This window comes from Cyprinus carpio, chromosome A3 (assembly GCF_018340385.1).
Source record: "Cyprinus carpio isolate SPL01 chromosome A3, ASM1834038v1, whole genome shotgun sequence".
NCBI lineage: Eukaryota > Metazoa > Chordata > Actinopteri > Cypriniformes > Cyprinidae > Cyprinus > Cyprinus carpio.
The window spans coordinates 36,088,229-36,101,173 of record NC_056574.1 but is presented as its reverse complement, the minus strand read 5'-3'; the positions used below and the strand labels follow the sequence as shown (position 1 = coordinate 36,101,173).

The window sequence follows — 12,945 nt, the reverse complement described above, 5'->3', positions numbered from 1 at the left end:
ACACAACTTTTAGCATTTTCATATGTTATTTTTATCTACTTTTGCATCTTCTCTCCAAACCCAAATCTCCCCATTGTCTGTTCTATAAAGCTATGTTCCACCCTGTCAAATGCCTTAAGACTATAGATAAAACCAATCCCCCTTTCCCATCTTTCCCCATCCAGTCTACTATGTCCCTTATTGTGCAAATTGTATCTGTAATGTCTCTTCCCTTTATGCTATAAGCTTGGCTTGGTGATACTATTGACCCTACTTCCTCTTTTATCCTATTTGTATTTTATAATCCGTGTTTAAAAGACTCAACGGTCTATAATTTCCTAGCTTAAGTGGACTTCCTTTATTTTTATATAGTATTGTAATTACTCCTAACCCCATAGACTCTGGCATCTCCCCTCTCTCTTCCATACTCCTATAAGTCTTCCACAATATTGGTGCTACAGTCTCTTCAAAGGTCTTATAAAACTCATGTGTTAAGCCATATGAGCCCGGGCTTTTATTCTTCTTTGTCTGTTTTATTGCTTCTTTTATTTTTTCGATACCTATGTCACCTTCACATATATTTTTTCACTTTCACTTAACCTTGCACACAGTATTTAAAACTTCATCCACACACTCCTGTTTTACCCATTCTTTCTTAAATAGCTTCTTATAAAATATTTCTACTTCTCTTATTATCTCCACATAATCAGTAATCTTATCACCTTTTTCATTTTCCAGCTCTGTTATATGCTTTTTTCTCTGCTTTTTCTTTTCTAAGTTTAGAAAGAACTTTGTGCTTCTTTCTCCCTTCAACGCATACTGCGCTCTACTCCTTATTATTGCACCCTTTTTTCTTTTTCATACTCTTCTATTTCTGCTTTTATCTGCATAAAGCGCTCTTTATCTTGCTCAGGATTACTTTCTATTTTTTCTGCTTCCCTCTTCAATTCATTTTCCATTACCTCAACTTTACTCCTTCTCATAAAGTCCCTTTGTTTTGCATATCTAATACTTCTTTTTTTAATTGTCCCTTTAATTTTTTCCCACCACTCACATACATTTTCATCAAATAATAAATTTTGCATTTCATAATCTACCAATTTTTTTATATTTTCTTTGTATGCCTCTTCTTTTAGCAAGTCTGCATTCAAACACCAACCCCCCCTTCTCTCCTCCTCGTTTACATCCATCGTTACCATCATCATAGCATGGTCCCTTATTCCCACAAACTTATATTTCACATTTTTTACATATTTTAACATTCCCCTTTTGGTTAAACATAAATCTATACGGCTTTGTTTCAAAACTCCAATCACCAATTGTCTTCTAGAGAAGTCTTTTTTGTAGGGATTCTCTTCCCTCCATACATCAACTATGTCCTCATTTTGCATCCATTCAGTTAAATATTTTCTGGATACATCTGATTTAAAGTTTGCGCTACTTGACGCGTCCAGTCTCGTGCACCATACATTGAAATCCCCAACTACTATATAGTTGCCTTTACACAACGGTTTAATTTCTTTAAAGACTTCTTTTCTTTAATTTTCTATGTTAGGTGCATAAATGTTTATCAGCCTGAAACAATCATTGTGAAACACAAATTCAGTCACTAACAGTCTCTGATTACCATCCTTGTACACTTGCTTCACATTATTTAAACTATCTCCTTTTATCATGGTCACCACGCCACGGGATTTTGCATTCCCATGATTAACAAAAATGTCACCTTCCCACCTCTTTCTTATGTTGTCCATTATGTCATCAGACCAATGTGTCTCTTGCAAACAGAATATATCAGCTTTTAACAATTCCTTCACCTTCTCAAACTTATTTTCGTCTCTTAATCCATTGCTATTCAAACAGGCAATGTTCATAAAGCCCCACAAAACAAGTATCATAGTTTTTAAAATAATCATACTCATTTTGTTAACTCCAGGCACTTACTTTCTGCAGTGTGCTCCTTCATTTCTTTCTTCTTTCTTTTCTTCTGCACCCTTTTCCCTTCGCTTGTGTCCATGTCCTCGTCCTCAATTGTCGCTAGACTTTCTGGCACCTCTCTCTTTTCTCCACCTCCCTCCGCCTGCAGCTTTTCACACTTTCACCCTCCTGACTCTCGCCATCACCTTTCGCTGTCTCCCCTTCTCAGTCTTCACACTCCAAGCCCTTCGTTGCCAACTCCTTTCTGGGTTCAGCTTCTCTCTCTTTCTTTTTTCTCTCTCTCTCTCTCCGCCTCCTCCCTAGAGCCTCCTTCTCTTGACTGCTCACCTCCTCAATCTCTCTCCACTCCGCTGTTCTTTCTTCCCAACTCAATATGTCTCAATATTTCACCTTCCTTTCCTTCGATCTCCACCTTCTCATCCACCTCATACAGATCCAAATCCTCCCCATTGCTGTTTTCCTCACCCGTCTCCGCCAGGGTTTCACACACACATAATCCAGGTTGCATATTGCACATATTGCAGTTCGCTTCCTTGCACTCTCTCGCATAATGGCCCTGCTTGTCACATTTAAAACATCTGAAGCTCGGGCAGTCTCTTACAATATGACCTGGCTGAATGCACAGGTGGCAGACTTTCACTTGCCTGTCATGTATTACTCTGAAGTGCTCCGTCCCTCCTAATGTCTCAAACTTTGTTGAATACGGCAGTGATTTTACCACATCATTGAATTTTACCTTTAAAATTCTTGTCCCATCAGCGATATCAGTCCCCGGCCACATTCTCCTTTTCACTCTTGAGGCCGGTTTTACTCCCATTCCTACTGCTTTCTTAGTATCTCCTCGTCCTGTATGTACATTGGTAGACCAAGGAAAGAGACCACCATCTCCATACAGTCCACCTCTTTCGCCATCACCCGACTATTCTTTATCTTTAGCCCATCCAACAACTTCTCCTTCCTTTTTCCTCTTCCATTGTCAGCTTGTATTCTTTCAGTGTTTTGTATTTACAGCCGATCACCACTCCACACTCTTTTCTCACTTTCTTCAGTATCTCCATCATCGTTATTCTATCTTCTCCTATTTCCACCAGCACTGTGAACCTCTTATCATAATTTCTTCTTCTTTGATCCAGTTCTCTGTCCATTTTTCTTGTGTTCCTTTTCTCCTGGCCTCTTGTCTTCTCCATTTTGTCACACAGCGTTGTAGCCTTCTCAGTACAGAAAGTATTTATCCCCAAACAGCAAAAGCTGTTTGGGGATTAAATAACTTTACTGCACAACAGTTTCCCTTTTTAAAAAAAGGTTGTTTTAAAGACAAAGGCTTCAGTTTCCAGTTCTCAACTCGCAGCACTTTTTGTTTTGCTTTCTCCTGCAAGCTGTACCACTTCCTGCTTCAACTAGCGAGGGCTGCAAAGATTGGGCTATTTAAAGATCAGCCACCCTAATTTGCAGTGTATGAGATCAGTATTGAAGAAAAAACTAAAGCTTAAAGCACCTGGTAATCCCAGGCAATCTCCCATCCAAGTACTAACCAGGCCCGACCCTGCTTAGCTTCCGAGATCAGACGAGATCGGGCGCGCTCAGGGTGGTATGGCCATAAGTTAGGGCTGCTGCAAAGAGTGGGCTATTTAAAGATCAGCCACCCTAATTCGCAGTGTATTAGATCAGTATTGACCAAAAAATTAAAGCTTATAGCACCTGGTATTCCCAGGCGGTCTCCCATCCAAGTACTAACCAGACCTGACCCTGCTTAGCTTCCGAGATCAGACAAGATTTTTTTTTTATAACAATCATTCAAATTTCTCCCATATCCAAGTTACACCATCTATTTTATACTCTAACATAGTGTTTTCTTCTACAAACATTTGAATAAAATCATCCTCTTTGTCATTCATTAAAAATATTCCCTTAACAGCTTCACAGTAAGTTGCATTTTATTTTTAAACAGAATCCACACATCAACTTCTCTTTTTTCATATTTTGCTATATTTCTTCTTAACCATATTGCATGTTTTGACAATTGTTATCATAAAAATAAAAACTAACACATTACAGTCTTTACCATTAACCTTTCCCCTTCATATTTTTTTCCCTCTATTTCTTTCAGCTTTCACTCCATTTCCCTTATCTTTTGTATATCTTTATATTCTTCATTTAATTCTTTTTCAAGACTTTGCTTAATTCCTTTTTCTTTGTGTCTTTTTTGCATTTGCATACGAGACTGCAATATTTTATTGAGTATTTTTTAATTAATAATAACTTTACGTTTTCCCACCATATCCTCTTATCCTCTTTAAAAATTTAGTTTTCCTTCTCATTTTCTATAATTTCTTTTACCTCTAAAACATAGTCTTAATTTTTTAAAATCTCTGAATTTAAAATCCAAATCCCCGGCCCTCGCTATACATTACTAAAATCCACTTTAAAAAATAAAAATTTGTGACCGCTAAAACTGGTGTTCTCATACTTAATCTTTTCTATAAAATTCTCTACAATTCTTGTACATAAAACAAAGTCTATTCTGGATCTGCACACAAATTGGCCCACTATTTGTCTTCTTGAGAACTCTTTTTTCTTTTCGTTTCTTTCTCTCCACACATCAATCATGTTGTTTTCTTCAATCAAATCTTTCAGTTCTTTTCTTCCTGTATCTGTTTTAAAAACCATTCCTTCCGCTATGTCTTGCTTGCTAAAAATTGTATTAAATTCACCCATCATTATTATTTCCTTATACTTGTTTATGATACTTCTTAACCCATTTCTTTTCCTTCTCCTCCGTTGGTGCATGCACATTAACCAAAATTAGTTCTCTTCCATCATATTTCGTTTCGACTATCATACATTTCCCAATATTATCTGTATATAAAACTTTACTAATTTTAAAAATCTCATTCTTCATTAAAAATGCCACTCCTCTCCCCAGGCTTCTATCTCCATTGTTATATAAAAAGCCTCCATCCCATCTCTTTTTAAAATCGTTCATCACATCATCTCTCTAGTTTGTTTCCTGTAAAGCAATGATGTCTACTTTTTTACATTTTTCTTTAACTTTTTTATTTTTTTTCAAGTCCAACAGTCCTCTTGCATTAAAAGTAACACAACTTAAAACCATTAAAGGAAAGAAAAATAAATACCTAAAAAACATTATTCTCCATCTTTTCTCTCCAGCCCTCTTAACACATCATATCAGTTTACACTTGTCATTATCTTTTTCCTTGAATTTTTGGTTGTACCTTTAATGTTCTCCTTCTTATTTGTCCTCTCCCCCCTCTGTCTTTTCCCATGTTGTCCATCCTTGTTTCTTCTACACTGTCCATTTCTTTGTTTTGGTCATCCATTCCATGTCCATCTCTCTCCACGTTATCCAGAAGATTTTTTAAAACTGTCCGATATTTCAATTTTCATCCATTGGGTGTCCTGTTCTTTCATCTGTTCCTTATCCTCATCATTCACTTTTTCTCCTCCTTCCTCTGCGTTATCTCTCCTCCTTCTGTTTCTTTTTGTTGCAATCCTTCTTCCTCACAATTATATTCCTTCTTAGAGAAAAATGGCATCTGTGAGGATTTCCAGTCAGGATTTAGACCGTATCAAAGTACTGAGGCTGCTCTGATTAGAGTTACAAATGACCTGCTCTTATCATCTGATCATGGTTGTATCTCTCTATCAGTGGTATTGGATCTTAGTGCTGCATTCGACACTATTGAGCACACTATTCTTTTGCATAGGCTAGAACACTTTGTTGGCATTAATGGAAGTGCATTAGCATGGTTTAAATCGTACTTATATGACTGCCATCAATTCGTAGCAGTGAATGAAGAGGTATCATATCGTTCACAGTGCAGTATGGAGTACCTCAAGGCTCAGTACTAGGGCCGTTACTCTTTACGCTTTACATGTTACCCTTTGGAAATATCATCAGGAAACACAGTGTTAGCTTTCACTGTTATGCTGATGATACTCAGCTCTATATTTCTTTGCGGCCTGGCGAAACATACCAATTTGAAAAACTAACGGAATGCATAGTCGATATAAAAAACTGAATGACGAGTAATTTTTTACTGCTAAATTCTGAAAAAACAGAGGTGTTAATTATTGGACCTAAAAGCTCTGCATGTAATAACCTAGAACACTGTCTAAGACTTGATGGCTGCTCTGTCAATTCTTCGTCATCAGTTAGGAACTTAGGTGTGCTATTTGATAGCAACCTTTCCTTAGAAAGCCACATTTTTCTAGCATTTGTAAAACTGCATTTTTCCATCTCAAAAATATATCTAAATTACGGCCTATGCTCTCAATGTCAAATGCAGAAATGTTAATCCATACGTTTATGACCTCAAGGTTAGACTACTGTAATGCTCTATTGGGTGTTGGTTGTTCTGCACGCTTAGTAAACAAACTCCAGTTAGTCCAAAATGCAGCAGCTAGAGTTCTTACTAGAACCAGGAAGTATGATCATATTAGCCTGGTCCTGCCAACACTGCACTGGCTCCCTATCAAACATATAGATTTTAAAATCTTGCTTCTTACTTATAAAACCCTGAATGGTTTAGCACCTCAGTATTTGAACGAGCTCTTGTTACATTATAGTCCTCCACGTCTGCTGCATTCTCAAAACTCTGGCAATTTGATAATACCTAGAATATCTAGCGCCCAAACTCTGGAATAACCTACCTAACATTGTTCGGGAGGCAGACACACTCTTGCAGTTTAAATCTAGATTAAAGACCTATCTCTTTAAATTGGCTTACACATAACACACTAATACACTTCTAATATCCAAATCCGTTAAAGGATTTCTAGGCTGCATTAATTAGGTAAACCGGAACCAGGAAGACTTCCCAAAACACCTGATGTACTTGCTACATCATTAGAAGAATGGCATCTACTCTAATATAAGTCTGTTTCTCTCTTATTCCGAGGTCACCGTAGCCACCAGATCCAGTCTGTATCCAGATCAGAGGGTCACTGCAGTTGTTAAGTTTAAGACATTATAAAATGTGTTAGTGCACATTATACCTCTGTGTTGAATATTGTTTAGTATTTCACATGCCCGTTTATCGAAACTAAAAGGGGACTGTTATTATGAAGTTCCGGGCAGTGGGGGGTTGTTGTTGAACGTGCGTTATAACGAAGTGTGTCGAAGAGGAATAAATGGTGAACGTTGATTTGATTCAAAAGTGTTTTATTTGGTGTAACATTGGTAGCAGAGGATGGTTAGCAACTACAGAGTACCCCCAACCTTTGATGAAGGAAAACCATATGAAAGTTGGAAGAATGAAGTCGTGATTTGGACTAGAATTACAGAACTCGAAAAAAAAACAGGCGCTTGCTGTGGCTTTGGCACTGTCGGGAAGAGCGAGAGAAACGTCGATGGAAATACCGGTAGACGATCTGAATAAGGACACTGGCATGAACACTTTACTTACGAAACTCGATGACTTGTTTCTCAAAGAAGAAAAGGACCAAGTTTACGAGGGGTACTCGAGCTTTGATCGGATTATGAAAGATAGCAGTGTTTCCACGACAGACTATATAATCATTTTTGAACAGGGATACTCACGGATGCGTAAATATAAGATGGAGCTTCCCGATGCAGTATTGGCATTCAAACTGCTGGACACTGCATGCTTGGAAGTGAAAGATCGACAGTTAGCGCTGACAGCATGTACAGATTTGGATTTTGCGTCAATGAAGTCAGCACTGAAGAGGATTTTCGGAGGAAAGCCTGGTTCTACAGTGGGGATTAATCAGGAAACAGCATATTTAACAGAACATAGACGACAAAGGACCAAGCCATGGTCGCAAAATGTTCAGCAAAAGACCACTGCCTAGCACTAACCCTCTGGACCGGTATGGACGCAGATCAAAATGTGCTGTTTGTCAAAGCACATTCCACTGGGCCAAAGACTGTCCACACAGAGGTGAGCAAGTCAAACTAACTGAAGATTGTAAAACAGATGATATAGAGGAGTGCAACATTACTCTGTATACAAAAGATTTGCCCACTGAAGCAGAAATATTCATGACAAAGTGTTTCGGCTCAGCAATAATAGACACTGCATGCACACGGACTGTGTGTGGACAGGAATGGATAAATAGCTACATCGCTGAACTAAGCCAAAATGAGATAAAAGACATAAGACAGAAACTCACAGTCACAGAACCTTTAAGTTTGGTGATGGAAAAGTGGTCCATTCCAACAGAAAATTGAAAATTCCTGCAAAGATTGGACATACTAGGTGTCATATTGAAACCGAAGTTGTGCCAGCGAACATTCCACTATTCTTGAGCAAGGCATCCATGAAAAGAGCAGGGACAGTGCTAGATATGGAAAATAACAGTGCAGTAATGTTCAGTCAACCTGTAAAACTTGACTTTACAAGCTCTGGTCATTACTGTGTAAACATTATGGACAATGAAAAAAAAAACATTCAAAGTGATGACTGTGTCTTGGTAGCTGTTGAAGATGACACTCTTAAGGAACAAAAGGATGCGGATGTACAAAGTCAGTGTGCCGAGGAAATACTGACAATTTCAGACAAAATGAGCTTAGCAGAAAAACACAAAATCCTGATGAAGCTTCACAGACAATTTGGTCATGCTTCTGCTGACAGACTGCAGAGACTTCTTACTAGCTCAGGAAATAAAGATGCAGTATGTAGTGTCATTCTGGAAAAAAATGTGAGTGAATGTGGAACATGTCAAAGATACAGTAAGACCAAACCAAAGCCTGCAGTTGGTCTACCACTAGCTTCTCAGTACAATGAAACTGTCTGGGTAAGTGTCCATGGTCCACCTCAGAAACTGTTTAGTGACAATGGGGGAGAATTTAATAATGATGAGGTTAGAGACATGGCAGAAAACTTCAATATAGAAATAAAGACAACAGCAGCATACAGCCCGTGGAGCAATGGTCTTACTGTCACGGTGTCTGGTCTGTGTATCCCTGGGTGTCCACTAGAGGTCTCACTTCCCATTATCGTCACCCCACTTCAGAACTGCATTTCCCATAGTCTTGTCTGTTTCATCACTGCTCATTGCACTCAGCTGTCCCTGGTCATTAATCATTGCACTCAGCCAACTCCCTGTTAGTATTGTAATCACCTGTCTATATATACCTGGTTTGTTTCTGTCTGTGTCACGGAGTCCTTGTTGAATGTCACCTTCTGTTTCGAGTTTCCTTGCCTGAGTTTGTGTTGCTTGTTTTGGACTGATAACCTGGATTTTGACCTTTGCCTGGCTGGATTATGAGTTTGGATTATTCTTAATAAACACTGCATTTGGATCGACCTGTCTGTGTACATTTCGTGACAGAAGGACTCCGTCACGCATAGATCCAGCGGTGTGGGAGTTCGAAGCTGTTCCCCAGCCACCATGGGGGAACGGAGGGGTAGACTACGGAACTTAACCACCCTTCGTCAAAGGGGGCGTGAGGTGGGTGATCTGGCTCAAGCGTTTTGGACTATGGCGGTAGGGCGGGGGTATAACGATGAGGCACTAAAGGATTTGTTTAATGACTGCCTAGATGACCCTTTGCCTCGGTGGGAGATGAAGGGGCTGGAGATCCTAGACTTTTGGGGGTTTACCCATTACCTGCGCCATCGTGCTCAATGGGATACTTCGACCACACCTGTGTCTCCAGAGAAGAGGGCCGCCAGCCCAGCGCCACAGCACAAGATGGCCGCCAGCCCAGCGCCACAGCACAAGATGGCCGCCAGCCCAGCGCCACAGCCCAAGATGGCCGAGGAGACATTATTAAGTTACTTTTCCAGGATGTGCCAGATCCTAGAGATTCCCAGGAGTATTCACATCACGGCCGCTGAGCCAGCGCCAATGCCCAAGATGGCCACCAGTTCAGCACCACATCACAAGATGGTTGACTCAACGCCTGAGTCTTCCGTCAAGGAGCCACCGGCACGTCGTCATAGAGGCCGCAGGAGGAGACAGGCGTCAGCCGTTCCTCGAAGCCCGGAGGACGTTCCCGAGCAGGCCGCTGCCGTCCAGGAGGACGTTCCCGAGCAGGCCGCTGCCGTCCAGGAGGACGTTCCCGAGCAGGCCGCTGCCGTCCAGGAGGACGTTCCCGAGCAGGCCGCTGCCGTCCAGGAGGACGGTTCCCGAGCAGGCCGCTGTCGTCCAGGTGGGGGTGCCCAAGGTTCCCGAGGCGGTGCCTGATGCCGAAGCGGTGCCCGATGTTGTTCCCGATGCCGAGGCGGTGCCCGATGGCGTTCCCGATGCCGAGGCGGTGCCCGATGCCGTTCCGGAGGTCGAGGCGGTGCCCAATGTTGTTCCGGAGACCGAGGCGGTGCCCGATGCGGTTCTGGAGGTCGAGGCGGTGCCCGATGCCGAGGTGGAGGTCGAGGCGGTGTCCGAGGCGGTGCCCGATGTTGTTCCGGAGGTCGAGGCGGTGCCCGATGCGGTTCTGGAGGTCGAGGCGGTGCCCGATGCCGTTCCGGAGGTCAAGGCGGTGTCCGAGGCGGTGCCCGAGATGGTTCCGGAGGTCGAGGCGGTGCCCGATGCTGTTCTGGAGGTCGAGGCGGTGCCCGATGCCGTTCCGGAGGTCGAGGCGGTGCCCGATGCCGAGGCAGTGCCCGATGCTGTTCTGGAGGTCGAGGCGGTGCCCGAGGCTGTGCCCGATGCCGAGGCTGTGCCCGATGCCGAGGCGGTGCCCGATGCCGAAGCGGGGCCTGATGCTGTTCCGGAGGCCGATGCGGTGCCCGAGATGGTTCCGGAGGCCGAGGCGGTGGCCGATGTTGTTCCGGAGACCGAGGCGGGGCCCGATGCTGTTCCGAAGGCCGAGGCAGTGCCCGAGATGGTGCCGGAGGCCGAGGCGGTGCACGAGATGGTTCCGGAGGCCGAGGCGGTGTCCGAGATGGTTCCGGAGGCCGAGGCGGTGTCCGAGGCGGTGCCCGAGATGGTTCCGGAGGCCGAGGCGGTGCCCAATGCTGTTCTGGAGGTCGAGGCGGTGCCCGATGCGCAGGCCGAGGCGATGCCCGTGTCCAGGGCCGTTCCCGAGGCGGTGTCCTTGTCCCATGCCGTTCCTGAGGCCGCTCCCAGGGCGGTGCCCGAGCCCGAGGTCGTGCCCGAGGTCGTTCCCGAGGCGGTGCCCAAACCCGAGGTCGTTCCCGAGGTGATACCCGTGTCCAAGGCCGTTCCCGAGGCGGTGCCCTTGTCCAAGGCCGTTCCCGAGGCGGTGTCCAATGCCGTGACCTGGTCATCGCCACAGTCTGCTCCTCACTGGCTCCCCAAATGGCAGGTTCCGTTCGGGCCACTCAAATGGCGAATTCCTCCCTGGCCGTCTGCACAACGAGAATGGACTGATCCACCGTGGCCACCTGAACTGCCTGGCCCCTCGTGGTCCCCTGAACTTTCGGGTCCACCATGGCCCCCTGATCTGACCGAGCCACCTGGGCTGCCAGGGGAGCCATCGCTGCCGGTCCCAGTTCCCCTACACGGGCCTGGCCCGCCATCCCTCCCCCTGTTCTGCCTCCACCAGTCCACCTCCCTCCTGGTCTCTTTGTTTTGTGTTTGTTTTGTTCTGAGGAGCATCTGGAAGCTGCTCCTTAGAGGGGGGGTAGTGTCACGGTGTCTGGTCTGTGTATCCCTGGGTGTCCACTAGAGGTCTCACTTCCCATTATCGTCACCCCACTTCAGAACTGCATTTCCCATAGTCTTGTCTGTTTCATCACTGCTCATTGCACTCAGCTGTCCCTGGTCATTAATCATTGCACTCAGCCAATTCCCTGTTAGTATTGTAATCACCTGTCTATATATACCTGGTTTGTTTCTGTCTGTGTCACGGAGTCCTTGTTGTATGTCACCTTCTGTTTCGAGTTTCCTTGCCTGAGTTTGTGTTGCTTGTTTTGGACTGATAACCTGGATTTTGACCTTTGCCTGGCTGGATTATGAGTTTGGATTATTCTTAATAAACACTGCATTTGGATCTACCTGTCTGTGTGCGTTTCGTGACACTTACAGAGCGACACAATCAAACACTTACAGAGATCATAATGAAAGTGAAGTCAAGTAACGGCTGTGACTGGGACACTGCATCAGACTGGGCTCTTATGGCAAAGAATACCATGCAAAATATTCATGGCTACAGTCCTCATCAGCTGATGTTTGGACAGAATCCCAACCTGCCCTCTGTGTTAACCGGCAAGCCCCCAGCTTTAGAGGGCACAACGAAAAGTGAGTGGGTGGCAAAACACATCTCTGCTTTACATGCATCAAGAAAGGCATTCACAGAAGCAGAATGCTCAGAACGAATACGGAGAGCACTACATAAACAACTGATGAAAAATATGAAATGGGTGAAAAAGTGTACTACAAGAGAGTTGACTGTCAAGATTCAAGATTTTTAATTGTCACATACACAATTATATAGAGCATATATAACCAGCAGTGAAATGTGAGTCAGGTCCGCTCCATGGACAGTGCAATTATTAAAGAATACAACACAGATGAAAATATACATAAATATAGCTATGAAAGAATGAAATAAAAGTAAACAATAAAAAAAGAATAAAATATAAAATATATAAAAAGATGTATACTGTAGAATTAAACATATAGTGGAAAATAATGTGCATGAAAGTAAACCGTAGTCTTAAATATTAAGATACACAGGGATGTACAAGAGGCAATGTGCAAACAGGTTGACACTTTCAGTATGTCAATGTGAGGTAGTGAATGATGAATATCTTACTGATAAAGTGAATATTAAGTGGAGACATGAAGATGTTAAGAGGCTGGTTTTGAGTTTAGGATCCTGATGGCCTGGGGGAAGAAACTCCTCCTGAGTCTCTCGGTTTTTGCCATCAGGCTACGGAAGCGCTTACCACATGGCAGCAAAGTGAAAAGATGATTACTGGGGTGAATGGAGTCCTTGATTATTTTAACAGCTCTGCTTTTGCAGCGTTTGAGGTAGATGTCCTGCAGAGAGGGGAGAGCAGACCCTGAGATGTGCTCAGCTAAGTGCACAACTCTCTGCAGGGCTTTGCAGTCATGACACTGATATACACTGAGTTA

General features: G+C 43.4%; 1 pseudogene; it reads right to left on the bottom strand.

Moving 5' to 3' along the window:
* Nucleotides 1-3,400: 3,400 nt before the first annotated feature.
* On the bottom strand, nucleotides 3,401-3,519 carry LOC122139084 (annotated as a pseudogene).
* Between the last annotated feature and the right edge of the window lie 9,426 nt (nucleotides 3,520-12,945).